We start from the raw sequence: 17,631 nt of genomic DNA, 5'->3' as shown, positions 1-17,631 counted from the left end.
CAGCCATCTAGCATAATATTTACGAACAAATTTATTCATCTCTCCTATTGAAATCACAAGTTTATAAGCATTTTTTGACGCGGAGGTAGCGAGGCAGCGGACCCTCAGCTGAAACAAAGGTGAGGGTCAGGAAGGAGTATAGGACGGGCAGGACACACGAGTCTATCCTTAATTAAGTTGTCTGTTCGGGTGAGAAAAGGAGAGGCGAAGGAAGTGTAATAATCCATGCACGTGAATGATATCTTAGAAGGCATGCTGGTGAGAGAGAGAGAGAGAGAGAGAGAGAGAGAGAGAGAGAGAGAGAGAGAGAGAGAGAGAGAGAGAGAGAGAGAGAGAGACGTGAGAAAACTAACTCGAGAGGAATTATATTGTGGTGAGTCATGTTCTTTCTTAAAACTATTATTTTGAAGCTGAAATCCGGTATCAAATTGTAAGGGATAGTCTCTCTCTCTCTCTCTCTCTCTCTCTCTCTCTCTCTCTCTCTCTCTCTCTCTCTCTCTCTCTCTCTCTCTCTCTCTCTCTCTCTCTCCCTGTATCCAAATCCCACCTTCGTTTTTTTTTTATCCCATTTCTTTTATCTCACTATCTACTCCCCTCACTCCGTACCTTCTCTCTATCTCTAGCACCCTCCACACTCCATTTACCCAACTTCCATATCCTCTCTTACACTCCCTTTACTCTCTCTTGCACTCTCTAATTCCCTCTTTTTTCTACCTCTGCGTCGGGTTCTCATTATCTTAAAAAAAGTGGCTGGGCGTCCCATTGGCGGTGCAGTGACGTATAAGGCACTGCTCCATAGCGGTCGCTCATCAAGGGGAGATTGGAGTTAATCAGTAGAGGGGAAGAAAGAGAAATGTACGTTAACTATATAATGCCGTCTGGGAAGGAGAGGGAGAGAGGGAGAAAGGGAGAGGAGAGGGAGGTACAGTACATACTTGGTGTTGGTAAGGAAAGGGTACATTTGTTTTAACTGTGGGTTACTATAGAGAGAGAGAGAGAGACGGAGAGAGAGAGAGAGAGAGAGAGAGAGAGAGAGAGAGAGAGAGAGAGAGAGAGAGAGAGAGAGAGAGAGAGAGAGATAGGGGGGTAGAGAGGAATGATTCACCAAAACAACGGTAAGTTTATTTTGTTCTCTCTCTCTCTCTCTCTCTCTCTCTCTCTCTCTCTCTCTCTCTCTCTCTCTCTCTCTCTCTCTCTCTCTCTCTCTCTCTCTCTTTATTATTTTTTTATTTTTTTTTTCCGAGCCCTGACACAGAAACCAGTTCTTTAATCTTCTAATACTCCTTCATAACACACGCGAGCTTCCAATTACCTTATATTCCTCCTCCTCCTCCTCCTCCTCCTCCTCCTCCCTCCCTTACCTCCCATCTTAGCTCCATTAACACTACCTTATACATTATCGTTTTTATCAGTTGATGTCAGTTGCGAGTCCTCTCCTGGTGCTCCTCCTTGGCTGTAATTACCTCTCATTAAGAATATAATTGATAAAACAAGGCCGCTTATCTCCCTGTAATCTCCTACCCGCCTCTTAGCTGCCCCGGGATCACCTTGCCGGCTCACATCATGCTCTTCTGTTCAGCTATACAGTTTAATTTGTCTTCTTATATGTTTATCACTGGTATTTGTGGTGTCTGAGAGAGAGAGAGAGAGAGAGAGAGAGAGAGAGAGAGAGAGAGAGAGAGAGAGAGAGAGAGAGAGAGAGAGAGAGAGAGAGATCACTGTTGTATCTTCTCATACAATCAAAATTTCCTTAAAGACTCACATTGAAATAAGAGAGAGAGAAAAAAAAAGTGTTTAATGATAATCTGGCCCAGAGAGAGAGAGAGAGAGAGAGAGAGAGAGAGAGAGAGAGAGAGAGAGAGAGAGAGAGCATATTACCAAACCACAAGGAATAGTCGAACCAGTACTAGCAATTGGTTCTTAAAATCTTCTGGTTTCACACGGTATTATTACGGCGTTTATCGGGCACGTGAATCAGACAGTTCAGAATTAGTGTCATTTTTGCAATTACCTAACGAGCGGGCACTGTACTACCGAGGCCACTGAGCGCTGTGTTCTGTACCCTGCAAGTATCATTGGGAAGGAACATTGAATTCGGTCACGGTGCGCATGTAACTTAAATAACGTTGTTAGTGTTCTTTAAAAGCTGTTCCCTGATGCAGCTTATCGTGTAGAAAATTGTGATGTTTGTGGTGGCGTAAATCTCGTGGCGGTGATTGTTTCTTTGTGATTGTGAGAGAGAACGAGGAAGGTTGAGCTGATGATCGGGTGCTGTGTGCTTAGTGTTCAGCTGTTCGTGTTCTTAATATGCTTCCCGCTAATTCGCTGATTGGAAAATAGTGTGTCTTGGTGATAATCTCAGAGTTACCCAGAGAGAAATAAGAAAATAAGGATAAAAGTAGTTTTGTTGAAGAGTGAAACGTCGCGGTGCTCAACTTCAATCTGGTATGTTTATGTGGTTATCTCGAAATGTTCCTTAAGATGTTAATAAATCTAGAAATAATTATGAAAATGGTATGCCCTGGTAATGAACTAATCTAACGAATAGTAGACAAAAAAAAATCCAGAAATAATGTAAATAATAATCTGTAATGAAAATAATCTTCAAATACATCCAGAACAGTTTATATCACAAAAATTATCTTAAAAAATAGTGGTTTTCTGATTCTTGAAGACAGTGTGTTCTTTGAGAATGCATAGAACTGTACCCTGAAACTTTATGTGTCCTAAAGAATCAAGCATGAAAAAAACATCCTGAAAATGTCCATCTTGAAAAGTGATACATAATATATACACAAATAATGAATGAGGAAATGTGTCATGAAACTGTGTGGGTCAAAATAATTAATCTGCTTCTCCTTGTTAGTATCGAGCAACACACTGAAACATTCCCTTCACTTCTCCACTGAACTGCATTTCCACACTCAATACAATTAGGTCGTTTTTTTTCCCCTTTTTTTTCTTTAAGTTAAGACAGAATAAGAATACGCCAGGATTTTAAAGTCGTCTCGTGGCTTGTACAATTTTGGCTGGTATGTTTTCAATGGAATTAAAAGTCTTGAAATATATTCCCTTATTGGGATGTAGAATTCAGAACAATTTCTCCTCGACCTTATTAGAACTTAGCATGATGTCTGGTATCATTACAATCGTGGGTTAGCGGGGCGCAGCTACGTACATACAGTTCAGTGTTTGATAAAATTCAACCTGTATTGCTACTAATGTTCGCCTCGTTAGATTCTTGCAGGTATTTTTAAGCTGCATGTGATACTTATACTCTTTTTTGCCTTTTTTGATAATGTAAGTGTTCTTGCTTTCCTTTATCATATTTTGCGGGCGAGTTTTTTGCGTGTCTCAGTCTACTTATGTTAAGTAATTGTCATTATTTGCGGCTAAGTAGCATCCTTCATTTTATAAGCCATGTGTAGTCTTTCTTAAGTCGGTCTCGTCTGGTGCAGCCCTCCCTGCATGCCTAGAATCAAAATAAGTACATGTTTATACGGCAATGCGCCATTTGCTACATATATTCTAATGATATAAATAACATTGTTGCCTAAAAGAACATCAACTTTGAGTCAAATCATATTGAGCTCAGTTGATGACTTGCTTTTATATCCCCATCAATCAACAACGACTGATAACCCACACATATTTTTAGCGTAAATTTTGTGAGCGTTTTTTTCTTATCCTGAAGCCTCGACTGAACCTTCGTCCCGGCCTTCCTGACAGTGATAATGCATGAAGTTCAAAACATTAACGATGTAGTGTGATTTCAACGTATTACAGAATGTTTGAACGTCTCTCTCTCTCTCTCTCTCTCTCTCTCTCTCTCTCTCTCTCTCTCTCTCTCTCTCTCTCTCTCTCTCTCTCTCTCTCTCTCTCTCTCTCTCTCTCTCTCTCTCTCTCTCTGTGTGTGTGTCTCAATACTAGGGAACGTTATGAACAAATTACTGAGAAAAGGCAAGAGAGAGAGAGAGAGAGAGAGAGAGAGAGAGAGAGAGAGAGAGAGAGAACTGCAAACGTAACCAACTAAAGATGACACACATGCACAACCACACACAAAAAGGAAAGAAAAAAAAGAAGGTGAAAGAAAAGAAAGACCTGGGAGGCACGGGGGAGGAGAAACGGAGGAGAAGAATAGAGAGAAGCAAAGTATAACAGAGAAGGAAAACGAAGGGAATAAGAGGGAGGAGGAGGAGGAGAAGAAGGAGGAGGAGAAGGAAGAGGAAAAAGAGGAGAAGTGCGTGAGCAAGTGTTGACCAAACCTCTTGTGCTCCCCACGTCAACACTTCTTACGTGGAAACTCACAATTGATAACAAACCGAAAGAAATGTTTGACTAGGGCTGGACAGGTCGTGTAATCCTCCTCCTCCTCCTCCTCCTCCTCCTCCTCCTCCTCCTCCAGGGTAAACACTTCCTTCCTCCTGGTGCGGCGTTCACGTGGCGGCCAAATTCCATATTCCATCGTAAATTTGCCGGACACAAAGCCTTCGTGCAAACTGCGGTAAAGAATTTTTGATCCGTGAATGGTATGGAAGCGTATTATGGAAGGGATTCAGGGCCGCCTTTGTGTCCTTTATGTGTGTGTGTGTGTGTGTGTGTGTGTGTGTGTGTGTGTGTGTGTGTGTGTGTGTGTGTGTGTGTGTGTGTGTGTGTGTGTGTGTGTGTGTGTGTGTGTGTGTGTGTGTGTGTGTGTGTGTGTGGGAGAAGGGGGTTGGGTTTCTTTTTGTCTGCTGTCTGCCTGTTTAATCTCTCTCTCTCTCTCTCTCTCTCTCTCTCTCTCTCTCTCTCTCGCTCTATCTCTCTGTCTGACAAGTAGTAATAATGAGAATTGTGGCATTTCGGTGAGATTATCGTCCTGCTGCTGTGCCTTCATTGCCTAGGGTCAGCGTGCCGCGGGGACCGAGTAAGTGCCCTTCAAGAAGCTGAAATTCCTGGCCAGTGAACAAGCTAACTCTGAGATGCTTTTTTTTTTTCTTTTTCTTTGTAAGTCATGGCAGATTTGTTTGATATCCAGCGATGACGTTAGGCTCATGAATACTTTCTTCCAAAAGAGGAGGCCGTAAGTGGACCGAGAGGAGCCGAAATGAATAGATTTGGAAGGAAAATATAGTGTGGTTTATCAAACAAAAGAGATACACTGCTGGAAAAATATAACTTGTGCTCAGGAAATAAAAATGTAAAAATCCAGAAAGACCATATGGCGGTGAGCTGTGAAATAACTCTATTTTTTTTCTTTTTTTTTCTGAGAGGCAAGCACAAGGTGGATTCCAAGAGGTTCGAGAGGTTCGGTACTGACAAGAAATATCGACAGGCTTTAATTCTCCACAGAAAACACTTATTGAAAAGCAGAAAGTGTTGGCGCAGGTGACATTATTAGCCCATTCAGTACTGGAACGCATTTTTATCTTGAGTTTTAGGTATGATTAGACGATTTCATTGACATTACAAAGGGTCTGTGTAGTTCAAAAGATTAACGGTCACAGTCTTCAGTATTTCAATCCCTACATGAGTTTCTGAAGCTGTATAAAATCACAAAATATTAATCGTATGAATAGGAAAATACGTCATGGTACTGAAGGGAGTTAACGCAGTAATCCCCAGCTTGGCCATAGCGATCATAGGAAACTGCAGAAGAAACATTGAGAAATATGCAAACAAAGGAGGCAAATATTGAAAACTAACACTTCATCAGACGAGGGGAAGGAATATGCAAATTAAAACCGTGGGAGATGAAGCTGAGAGGACAGAACTAAACAAAGCCATTAAGGAAAAGACAAAAGAAGTGAAAGAGAGAGAGAAAGAGAAAGCAAGAAAAAAAAACCAAGTGATATTAATGAAAGAAACAACGAGGTTACTGAATATAGAAGTAAAAAAAGATGAAAGATGAGAAGTGGAACGTCATATAAAGAATTACTGTACGACACACACACACACACACACACACACACACACACACACACACACACACACACACACACACACACACACACACACACACACACACACACACACACACACACACATACCTTCAGCTATACTTTCACCTAATAATTAACTACCTAATCATCTGTTAATTGAATATACAGAACAGGTGACTTGAACCCCGTGAGTATCATGACCCTATTTCATATTTATTGAGCTTACTATTTGGCGATTTGATGCACCTTCAGAAACTTATGTGGGGATTGAAACAGTAAAGAGTCTGGCCAGTGAATTTGTGACCTCTATAAACCCTCTCTAATGTTAGTAAAATCGTCTAATAGTACACAAACTCACGGTAAAAATGTGTCCCAGTACTGGAGTGGTTAAGACCATTAGAAAACACACTTTATATACTCTTGATGTTTCTTCAATTTCCTCCTCAGGGTGATTGGGGACTTTCTTAAGATTTTCACTGGCGCATATGGTACCAAAAATTATTCCCGTTTTGTGTTACGTGAAGGCATTGAGTGGGCGCGTTGCTGCGTCCTTTTCATGCTGCCTGACACGAGAGAGAGAGAGAGAGAGAGAGAGAGAGAGAGAGAGAGAGAGAGAGAGAGAGAGAGAGAGAGAGAGAGAGAGAGAGAGAGAGAGAGAGAGAGAGAGGGAGAAGAGGGAAGAGTCACTTACACACTTAACTTTCTCACCATTACCCTTCCCTTTTCACTTCCTTTCAGTGTCAATACCTTTTTTCTCCCTCTGTCACTCCCTTTTCGTCTCCTCTCACCTCTTCCTTTCCACTTGTTCTCTTCCTTGCCTTCTTACTTCTTGCCTCCTTGCCATTACGTTTCCCTTCATCTCTCACTTCTCTCCCTTCTCACAACCTCCCTCCCTCTCTAAGCCAACCGCAACCAACCCCAGCCACTCTCAGCCACCTCCCAGCCACTCCCCAACCACTGTCAGCCACCCCCAGCCATCGCCCTGACGCTGCACTTGCCTCAGTAAGCGAACAAAAGAGAATCGGTATACGTCCACCCTTGATACGCCGACTCGTCTCTTTTTATCTTGATTTTCTTTTTCTTTTCGCCACAGAATGGAAAATAACATCCACGGCAGGCTTTCTCGGGGTAAAACTTGGTGATGTCAGTGAGTTTGCTCTTATTGAAGGAGATGGAGGAAGTGGTGGTGGTGGTGGTGGTGGTGGTGGTGGAAGAGGCGGCAGGGAAGATTAAAGATGATGAAGGAGTTGGATTTGAAAGGTTATGATTTGGGTGCTGGTGTGTTGTTGTTGTGGTGGTGGTGGTGGTGGTGGTGGTGGTGGTGATGCTTTGATTAGGGTGGTGGTGATGATGGTGCTTGTGGTGCTTGTAGTGGTGGTGATGGTGGTGGTGAGTGATGTTGTTGTGGGAGTGTTTGTGCATGTTCTCGTTCGTGGTGGTGTTAGTGGTAATGTTTTTTTTTTTTTTTTCTTATATAATAAGTTTTTTTCAGTTTTTTTTTGTCTTGGTTTTTGTTATTTCTTTGCCGTTGTTGTTGTTGTTGTTTTGGTTATTGCTGTTTCTGCGGCTTTCGTCCTCTTCCTCCTCCTCCTCCTCCTCCTCCTCCTCCTCCTCCTCCTCCTCCTCCTCACGCTATCATCAGATTAATAATTTGCCTGTTGTTGTTACAGATGCATTGAGTCACAAACAAATGCGTTTTACCTTACCCGGGTAACAAAAAAAAAATCATAAAACCACATCAAAAAAAGCATTTACTTTTGTGTTGCGATGGCCGGGAATCGAACCCGGGTCAACTGCTTGGAAGGCAGCTATGCTCACCACTATACCACCATCGCGTGATATTGAGGGAGAGCTTTATGTTATTCAATGTCAAATTTCGTAGTAACTTTGATCTTGTTTTTCCTTTTCCTCCTCATCATCCACCTCCTCCTCTTCCTCCTTCTCCTCCTCCTCCTCATCATCATCCACTTCCTCCTCCTCCTCCTCCTTCTCCTCCTCCTCCTCCTCCTCCTGCGTCCAGTCTTTCCTATAACCGTCTCTCCTACTACATTGTTGGCTACACTTCTTTCCATCTCGCGGTCTCTGCATCTTATCCATCAGTTCGTTCATCTGTCAGTTCCCCATCCTCTCTCTCTCTCTCTCTCTCTCTCTCTCTCTCTCTCTCTCTCTCTCTCTCTCTCATCCTAATTTATTTCACACCATTATTTTCTTTCCTCCATCTTCCTCCAGTCTCTTTTTCCCTCGTGTGACTCAGCTTTTGTCTCGCCGTAGTTTCCACACGGAGTCTTTTTCGTCGCATAATTCGTCTGGTTAAACAACTCATTTTCTCACTCTTGTCACATCATGGCATTATCATCTTCTTAATAATGTTCGCGCAGCATCTTATCTCCCTGCCTTTGTGTCTTCCTCGCAACTTCCCTATTTTTCAAAACTCTTGTCACCCTTTTTTTTGCCGCGTCTTTTCTAAATCAACTTGACTTGCCTCTTTCGGAAACTCCCTTTACGTTGAAAGCTTCTTCACTGCTGCTTCTGCTACTGCTCCTGCTGCTGCTGTTGTCATTGCTCCTGCTGCTAGTTGGACCCTCAGGCGTGTTCTTAATACTGTACTTTACCGCTACCAGTACTGCTGCCGCCACCTGCTGCTGCAATCCATCACTATTTATAGATCTTTCCTCTCTTTCTGGTTCAGGGTCTACTACATGCCAATCACTACCACCACCACCACCATCACCACCACCACTATTACCACTATCACCACTGCTACTAATACTGCTGTTACATCATCACCGCTTCCTAAACTATAGCGTTATTACCCATCATCACTGCACCACCATCAATATATCCACTACTTACCTAAGAACTGCTCCATCCACTCACTGATTCGCCACAAGACCACTACTTTACAAGCCTCTGTTCCTACTTACTCCACAAACTCCATCTGCAATCTCGTCCAGGTAGTCAGTGCTACAGTTCCCTCCACTTCAGCTCACTCCACCCTCCATTTATATTTCTGCAGTCCCATCCACTCCCAGTCACTCCATTTCACTCCACACATTCCACTTGTAAGTTTTATCCATTCACCTAACCACTACTACTACCCTTACCTCTTCAAACTCCTCTTCTCCCCCAACATTCCCTCTCCACGCATCCACCTGCCTATCCAACCATACCTCCACACGTCCTTCCACATGTTTCAGCGTCAATCCACCCGCTCTGCACGTCCCCAGCCACGGAAAAGGGTCGCGCCACACACATTGCTGAGAGGGATCGGTCACATTTTGAAGCGTGACTCAAATGTTTCACTCCTGTTCGTGCTTTCTACCCGCCACCAAGGATCAAAGGGCTTGGGGACGGCAGGAAGGGGAAAGGAGCAGGAAGGAAGGAGGGGAAGGGGTAAAGGAGGGATTGGTAAACGAGGGAAGGATATATGAAGGGTGAGAGGGAAAGAAGGGTGAGTTGGGATGAGTAAGAAGGAAAGAGAAAGAAAGGATTAAGGGATTTTACAGATGGGATTGGAGATAGTGTGTGTGTGTGTGTGTGTGTGTGTGTGTGTGTGTGTGTGTGTGTGTGTGTGTGTGTGAGAGAGAGAGAGAGAGAGAGAGAGAGAGAGAGAGAGAGAGAGAGAGAGAGAGTAAATAAAAATTACAAGCGAATGTGAAAAAAAAGGAAGAGAGAGTAGCAAATGGAAAAAAAATACACACACACACACACACACACACACACACACACACACACACACACACACACACACACACACACACACAATGAGATGGTAACAAAAAAAAAAAACAGCTCCATATTTGATTTCTTATATGGGTTTATCGTTTTTGTTCTTGTTGTTGTTGTTGTTGCAGTCAAAATCACCATCCCTGCATCCTTACCTACCCATTTTTCTCGTCTAGCTTCCATGATTACAACAATTTTCCTACCATTTGCTACCTAGTTCTCGTTTATTTTCCTTTTATTTTTTTCTCTCACTCGTTTTTCTTTCTACTTTTTTTTTCCATTCGTGTCGTTTTTGCTCTTTTTTTCTTGTCGAGCATGTGTTTCTTTTCCTTATTTGCCGCTGACTGCGTCTCGTTTGTTGGTGTGATGGCGCCGGCTGGGTGACACCTGCGCCCACTCCACCTGCTCCTGCATCACCTGAGCGGCCCAGAAGTAACGGGGCAGAGAGAGAGAGAGAGAGAGAGAGAGAGAGAGAGAGAGAGAGAGAGAGAGAGAGAGATGGGGAAAAGTAAGTGCATTTGAGGTGAAGGATATCACACACACACACACACACACACACACACACACACACACACACACACACACACACACACACACACACCCACATACACACACACACAAGGACACAATTAAACCAATGAAATAAAACCATAAATCTTCTTATCAAAAACAAACAACACACATCAACAAACTAACGAACTGAATGAATAACAAATGAGTGAATACATAAACACACACACACACACACACACACACACACACACACACACACACACTAACTCACATATAAAAGGAAGCGGATAACTAATACAACTACTTCGGTCAAATTAATTAGAGAGGAAAGGATATAAGAGAGCGAGTAATAGAGGATGGAAAGACAAGGCAGCTCACATGAAACGAGGCGCTGGGAAGAGAGGAGCGTGCTGCGGCGAGCGACACTGGTAGGAAGGAGTGCAATTAGCAGGAGGGAGGGGACCAGTGCAGGAGTCGCCGCGAGGGAAGCAGTTTGAGGGTTTGTAGTATCCTTGGTTTCTTATTGATTTTTGTGTTTCTGCTATATTAATTCCTCCTCCTCCTCCTCTTCTTCGTAATGTTTTTTTCTCTTGTGTTTTGTTTTGTTATTATTTTTTTTTTTATTCTATATCGTATTTTTTTCTTCTTTTTTTTTCTCCTCCTTCTCCCTCCTTCTCCCTCCTCCTCCTCCTCCTCCTCTTCCTCCTCCTCTTGATTTTGTTTTCTTTTGTGTTTTGTTATTTTTATCTTGTTCTCTTTACGTCTTTTTTTTCTCTCTTATTCCTCCTCTCCTCCTCCTACTCTTGATATTTTGTGTGTGTTTTGTTATTTTTCTCTTTTCCCTTTACCTCTTGGTATTTTCTTATTTTTTTCTCCTTTCCTCCTCCTCCTCTTGAATTTTTTTTGTTTTTGTTTTTGCTCTTTGCTTCTCTTTTCCTTTACTTCTTGTTCTTTTCTTCTATTCCTCTTCTCCTCCTCCTCATCCTAATCTTTATTTTTGTTGTTGCTTTTCTCTTTCCCTTTTAACTCTTGTTCTTTTTCTTCTTCTCTTCCTTCTCTACCTCTTGTTCCTCTCCTTTATGCTTATTTTTCTTACATATCCATCAATTTATTCATTTTTTTCTTTTCCTACTCCTCTTTCGTAGTTCACCTTTCTCTTTTCTCTCGTTTCTCTCCTTACTGTCCATTCACTTGCTTTTCTTCCCATTTTCTGTTTGTTCGCTTTCTTCTGCTCTCCTTCTCCATTTTCTGCACCTCTTCCCTTTTATAGACACCTGTCAAACTCCCTTTTGTGTGACAAGTATGACTAAAAATATCTTCCTAATTAACCTCCTTGTTCTTATTATTTTTATCATAACAAGCAAACTCCGCCACTCCCTGCCTTACGGGGCCGAGCGGTGAACGGTTGGCCTTTTTTTTTTCTCTCTCATTTTTCTCTTCTTTTTTCCCCCGAGTGTCTTATCTTTCGCCGTGCAGGTCCACTGGGAGGAGTCCACGCTAGCTATTGTGCTGCCAAATGTTCGCCACCTCCATTTTTGCCGGTGACCTCCATTGGCATCCATCACCACATATATCATGCATTGATTCTCCACAGACGTTTACACGGGCTAATATTTGCTGCGTATGCACACTCTTCGCGGGCGCCACCTTATCTCCCCTGCCGCTGACGAGACGGAGATCTGACAGGGCACAACGATTGGGAATTTAGCACCTTCTCCTTATTAAGAACCGTGCATACCTTTCCTCCTCCAGGAAACGTGATACCTGCTTCTTTTCGCTCCGTCACGTCCCATCGCACCCCGCGTCAGGCACCGGCACGTGACTTTTTTGCCCCCAAATGTCTCAGAATTTCCTTCCCCAGCGACATTAAGTGATATTTGTACCTTTTTATCAGTGCACGCTGCTGCCGCTCCAGTGAACCCCCTCCACTCAACATTTTCCTGCCTCACGTTCCTCCCCCAGGTGAGGCCGCCGGAGGAAGGAGGTCAGGAGGGAAGAGCACCACCTGTTCCTCCTCTCCTGCCTCCTGCTCCTTCTCCTCCCTCCTCTCTCTCCTCCAGATGCTCTATAAGGTAGTGATGAGGGTCCCACGCCCACCACACCTGGACGGCGGCCAGGTGTGAGGGAAAGGGGAAAGGAGCCAGAGTTGGGGTTCCTTGGTAGGGAAGGGGATGGGGAGTGGTGGGAGGGAAAGAGAGAGCGGGGAAATTGCGGGAAAAAATAATGCATTCAATGTATTCAGGAACTTGCAAGAAAGATGAAGGAAAATTTATTGTTCATATCTTCATTTCTTTTTGTTTTCTTTTAGTTCATTTGTCCTTAATGATTCCAGTGTCCTAGATACTGTGTGTGGCTTGGTTTGGGTGGATAGAGGTCAATGACAGACATACACACATATAGACAAATGGGCAGACAGACAGACAGGCAGACAGTCAGGCGAATTGACACAGATAATGTCAAGAGGAAAATATACAAGAAAGAAAAAAAATGTGTGGAAAAAAGAATTGAGAACAAAACGCCACACACACACACACACACACACACACACACACACACACACACACACAGAGAGAGAGAGAGAGAGAGAGAGAGAGAGAGAGAGAGAGAGAGAGAGAGAGAGAGAGAGAGAGAGAGAGAGAGAGAGAGAGAGAGAGAGTATAGGATAATACACCACTAAAAGTACCAAATTAAAGAGAGAGAGAGAGCGAGATAGAAAAAAAAAAAACTCGAAACATAATCTTTAAGAAACATTTGAGTAGCGCCACCTCTCTGCCTCTCGTCACAAGATACATCATGTGACGTGTTATTTGGCCGCCGCACGATGAGTATAATTTTTTGTAATTAAACCGAACATCAAAAGAGAACTGGTTTGTTGCACTTCACTTCACTTCACTTCAGCCTTGAGTAAGCAACAATCTAACCGGGGAAAGATAATCATGACAAGCAGCCCTTTAGAAGACAGTGTATTTAATTTATTTCTGCACATCAGCCTCTTGATCTATCTGGAATATTGAGTAACGTTAAGCTTCGTCCGTTTATCGTTCCTTCACATTAACTAATCTCCGTTCCGCACCTGTCCGTCTGGCTAAGGAGTTTGCCGCCTCTCATTACCAAACGTCCATTTACATAAATTTGCATAGAAAACATTGTATTTCATTCAGATAGGCGCACCTTCATTAGCGATCGTTTGTGCGCGTGTGGCCCCGGCTGACGCTCTCTCGCTCTTTCTCCAGCCTGCCATCACCGGGACGTCGCGTCGCCTGTGTGAGTGGGTGGGGACTGAAAGGCTGAGGGCGAGGACACGTGTGGGTATTGATGGAAGGGGACATCGAGTGTGTATGTGGATGTATGTGAAGCTAACTGGGTATACATGTGGGTTCTGGATTGTCTTAGGGTTTGTGGGTGTGGGACACGAGTGGATACTGAGAGACACAGAAGTAGGTTTATTGGTTTAGTGTTCTGTATTGTGTGATGGATGGTTTATGAAAGAAAATGTGGTTATATTGCTGTTCAGGTGGTTGAGTCATGTTGTACAGGTGTGCTGTGGATACATTTGGCGTAAGTTGGAAATCTGTAGTGGCTGAATTAAACATATGGAAAAGTGCAGATGTGGATAATTGTGAAAAGTAAGACAGGTGTGGATGTAAGTCGATTCAGATGTATAATGGAAGACTAGCAGAGTTGGAATGTGGGGGTAGTGTGCTAGTGGCATAAGTTGTGAATCTGTAGTGACTGAGATAAGCCTTTGGAAAAGTGCACAGGTGGAAAATTGTGAAAAGTAAGACAGGTGTGGATGTCAGTCGAGCAGATATGAAATGGAAGGCTAGCAGATGTGGAATGCGAATAGTGAATGAAGAAAAAAAGAAAAAAACATCAGGGATATGTGTCATTTCAGGTAATCAAAGGAAGCCAGCAGATGTGGGAACTTCAGATATGTGATAAGAGAGTAGTGATTCATATGTAGTAGTGTGGAATGCAGAGGTGGATGGCTGAGTTGGGTGGAGCGGGTGACACGTGTGGCCGGAGTGACGGGGCGTGGAGTAGCGGTCGCCTGTGACGTCACTTCCGACACCTGGGGAGGGCTTTTGTACTCTAAATGAGATCACCAGGTCGGCGGGAGGTCATGGGGTTATTATAGGTGTGCGCTTGTGTGTGTGTGTGTGTGTGTGTGTGTGTGTGTGTGTGTGTGTGTGTGTGTGTGTGTGTGTGTGAATATCCGTGTGTGTCACCATACTGGGCGTTCTTGTTTTCCCTCCTTCCTGTTTTTCTTCCCTGCTCTTTATTTGCATGAGGGCGGCAAGCTGAACGCAGAAAGTATATAATTTCTACCCTGTTTTGTTCAGACGCCAGGCAACCCAACCTGTCTCTTCCTCCTTCACCTCGAGTTCGCTGCGTCAGACCTTCAATTGGCCACTTTTTAGATACTCACCTGATACAAGGGAAGCGCAGAACACACGAATGATAATTGATAATGCTAACCTGCGCCAACACGACCCAGAGGGAGACTATGCACGGATATCTCAAGAAAACGCATTAAAGAACGTAAAAGAAGAAGAAAGAAAACAATTACATACCAAAGAGAGAGAGACTGTGTGTTCTTCATCTTTCAATTTGTGCCGCTTCGCTTCACCTCTTCAGCATCTTCTCTCCTTTATTGCCTATTACTAAGAGGAGGAGGAGGAGAAGGAGGTGGAGGAGGAGGAGGAGGCGGAGGAGGAGGAGGAGGAGGGCGTATTGGTTAAGGAATTGTATGGTTAGCTCCACACTCTCCGCCTTGCCTCTCAAATCATAGGTCGTGGGAGGAATGTGTTCAGGGAGGAGGGGGAGAGGGGGAAGGGAAGAGCTGTTCCCTCCCCTCATATGTTTCCTGCTAATTGTGGATTTGCGTAAGTGGTATGGGTGGAGAAAAGCGATTGGGGCGGTAAAGGGATGAAGATAAATTTCTCTCGCTCTCTCTCTCTCTCTCTCTCCCTGTGATGGTCTCCCGCGTTATTGATTCTCATAATTAACCGCGTAGCCTCATCCCTCCTCGTTGCCGTGGTTTAATTATACTTATTTACAGCGGCGAGAGTTTATTCAGCAGATACAGTTCGCACGTCCATGTGATTAGGCGTAATTACCTCCATAAAGCACAGAGGAGCCGCCCTCATCCTCACACAAAGGCTCTTATGGACCGCCAACCACCCTCCGTCCCCTTGCTTTCCTCCATCCCACCCTCCCTCCAGCCTCACCTTCTCCTCCCCCTGCCCTCCCTCAGTGTCTCGTCTTGTACCTCCCTCCCTCTCTGGTGTGGAACAAAGGAACATTGATTTAAGGATCCAGAATGGTTGTCATGCATCATGCAGTATTCAGGCGGGTATCGTGTTGCTACGTATCTTGCTTGCTATCCATCCCCCCCTCTCTCTCTCTCTCTCTCTCTCTCTCTCTCTCTCTCTCTCTCTCTCTCTCTCTCTCTCTCTCTCTCTCTCTCTCTCTCTCTCTCTCTCTTCTTCCTTTCTTCGTTCCTTCCTTCGTTCTTCTTTTTTCCTTTTGTTCTCTTCCTTTTCCTTGTTTTGTTTTTCTCCTTCTCTTTTGTCATATATGGATTTTGTTGTGTTTTTTTCTTTTAATTTTTTGCCTTTCCAGTTCGTGGTTGTTTTTACGTCTCTCTCTCTCTCTCTCTCTCTCTCTCTCTCTCTCTCTCTCTCTCTCTCTCTCTCTCTCTCTCTCTCTCTCTCTCTCTCTCTCTCTCTCTCTCTCTCTCTCTCTCTCTCTCTCTCTCTCTCTCTCTCTCTCTCTCTCTCTCTTTCTGTCTTCCCGTCATTGCCTTTTTTGATGACTATTCTCCCTGCTTGTGCGCCTTCCAGAACTTATTTCTTTTTCCTTTTCTTTTCTTCCTTATTTTCTTCTTTCTCTCCGCTTTGCTTCCTCTAATTCTTGTGTTTTCTTCTTTTACAAAACCTCCTCTTGCTGTTTTTTTTCTATGACTAATCTTTTTTTCTTTTCTCATATTCTCTCTTTCCTTTCTTTCTCCCTCTTCTCCTGCACTCCATTTTTTTTCTTTCTTAGGTAATCTCTCTTACTTCCGTCTTTCCTTCTCCTTGACTCTCTCTTCTCTTCTCTCTTTAATTCGTATGCATTAAGATGACTGTGTTTTCCTTCTCCGCTGTCTCCTTCCATCTCTTTTATTTAGATTTATCCACTATTATTTTCTCTTATTTTTCTAGTCTATATTATGTTTGTCTGATTTTCCTTCCCTCCCTCCTTGCTTCATTCCTTCCTTTGCTAAACTACTTAAGGACATTACTCCTTTACCTCCTTTCTTGTTCCTCCTTTCCACCATCTGCTCTTAATTATGTTTTTATACTACTCTGCAACTCCCTCCCTTCCTTTCCCGCTTCCCTCGATCCTTGCCTGCTAACCCTAAAGTGCTTCTCCTTCTACATGCAGAGGTCAAGTGCCGGGCCTCACCTCACCCCGCCATGACACACAGACTCGCACGATAACGATCCGCTTCTTCCTCGTAACATTACACGTTGGCTCACACGAAAGGCGCAGGGAAAAATCTCGCCAGGAATGTTATTGTAAGGCAACTCTGGAAGATCTAGATAAAAATAATATGGTGGCTCGGGAAATGGGAAACGAGCCATGAAACACGAACAGCGGGCCGGACAAGGGTCGGCGCGAGGGAACATGGAAATGGTGTCGGGAATGCCATCCACGGTCCGCTGCTGTGACCATGATGAGCGACCAACCCATGCACTGTGGTCACATTATTGTTCCCTTACAGCTACGTGTCCAGAGAGAGAGAGAGAGAGAGAGAGAGAGAGAGAGAGAGAGAGAGAGAGAGAGAGAGAGAGAGAGAGAGAGAGAGAGAGAGAGAGAGAGAGAGAGAGAGAGAGAGAGAGAGAGAGAGAGAGAGAGAAGATGGGAGAGGAGATGATATTGTCCAGATTACAAGGTGCTAGGTACGTACTTGGTTCCAGTGCAGTGCGTGTAAGGGTCGTGAACGAAGCAGACAGGTGGCAGGTGTACGTGATCAGGAAGTGAAGCATAGATATAAGAGAGAGAGAGAGAGAGAGAGAGAGAGAGAGAGAGAGAGAGAGAGAGAGACGGGAAGGTAATCAGAAAGCAGAAACAAGTGGATAAGAAAATATATGCATAAAAATCACACAATCCCATGAGAATGTTGAGGAGGCAGCCGGGAGTCGTGGTCAGCGAGTGTGACACCTGCGCGGCTGACGGCGATGCAGGTGACGCTCCCGGACCAGTCAGTCTTCCTGCATCTCATCTCAGGGGAAAAAGTTGTGATGAAGAACGGGGAAACCACAGCAGTCTCATCATCTGAAAATGCATTGCCAGTCTTGTATTGCGAGGCGTCACCTGCATCACACACACACACACACACACACACACACACACACACACACACACACACACACACACACACACACACACACACACACACACACACAGTTTAAATGGAATAAAG

The 17,631-nt window shown here is 44.0% G+C and overlaps 1 non-coding gene across 1 annotated transcript; it reads right to left on the bottom strand.

Annotated features, from left to right (window-relative positions):
- Positions 1-7,684: 7,684 nt before the first annotated feature.
- Trnag-ucc lies at positions 7,685-7,756 on the bottom strand. Its single transcript has one exon. It is a non-coding gene; the product is annotated as a tRNA-Gly (tRNA).
- Positions 7,757-17,631: the final 9,875 nt, after the last annotated feature.

The sequence above is a fragment of the Portunus trituberculatus genome, chromosome 48 (genome assembly GCF_017591435.1).
Source record: "Portunus trituberculatus isolate SZX2019 chromosome 48, ASM1759143v1, whole genome shotgun sequence".
Lineage (NCBI taxonomy): Eukaryota > Metazoa > Arthropoda > Malacostraca > Decapoda > Portunidae > Portunus > Portunus trituberculatus.
This window is presented reverse-complemented; position numbering and strand designations above follow the sequence as displayed.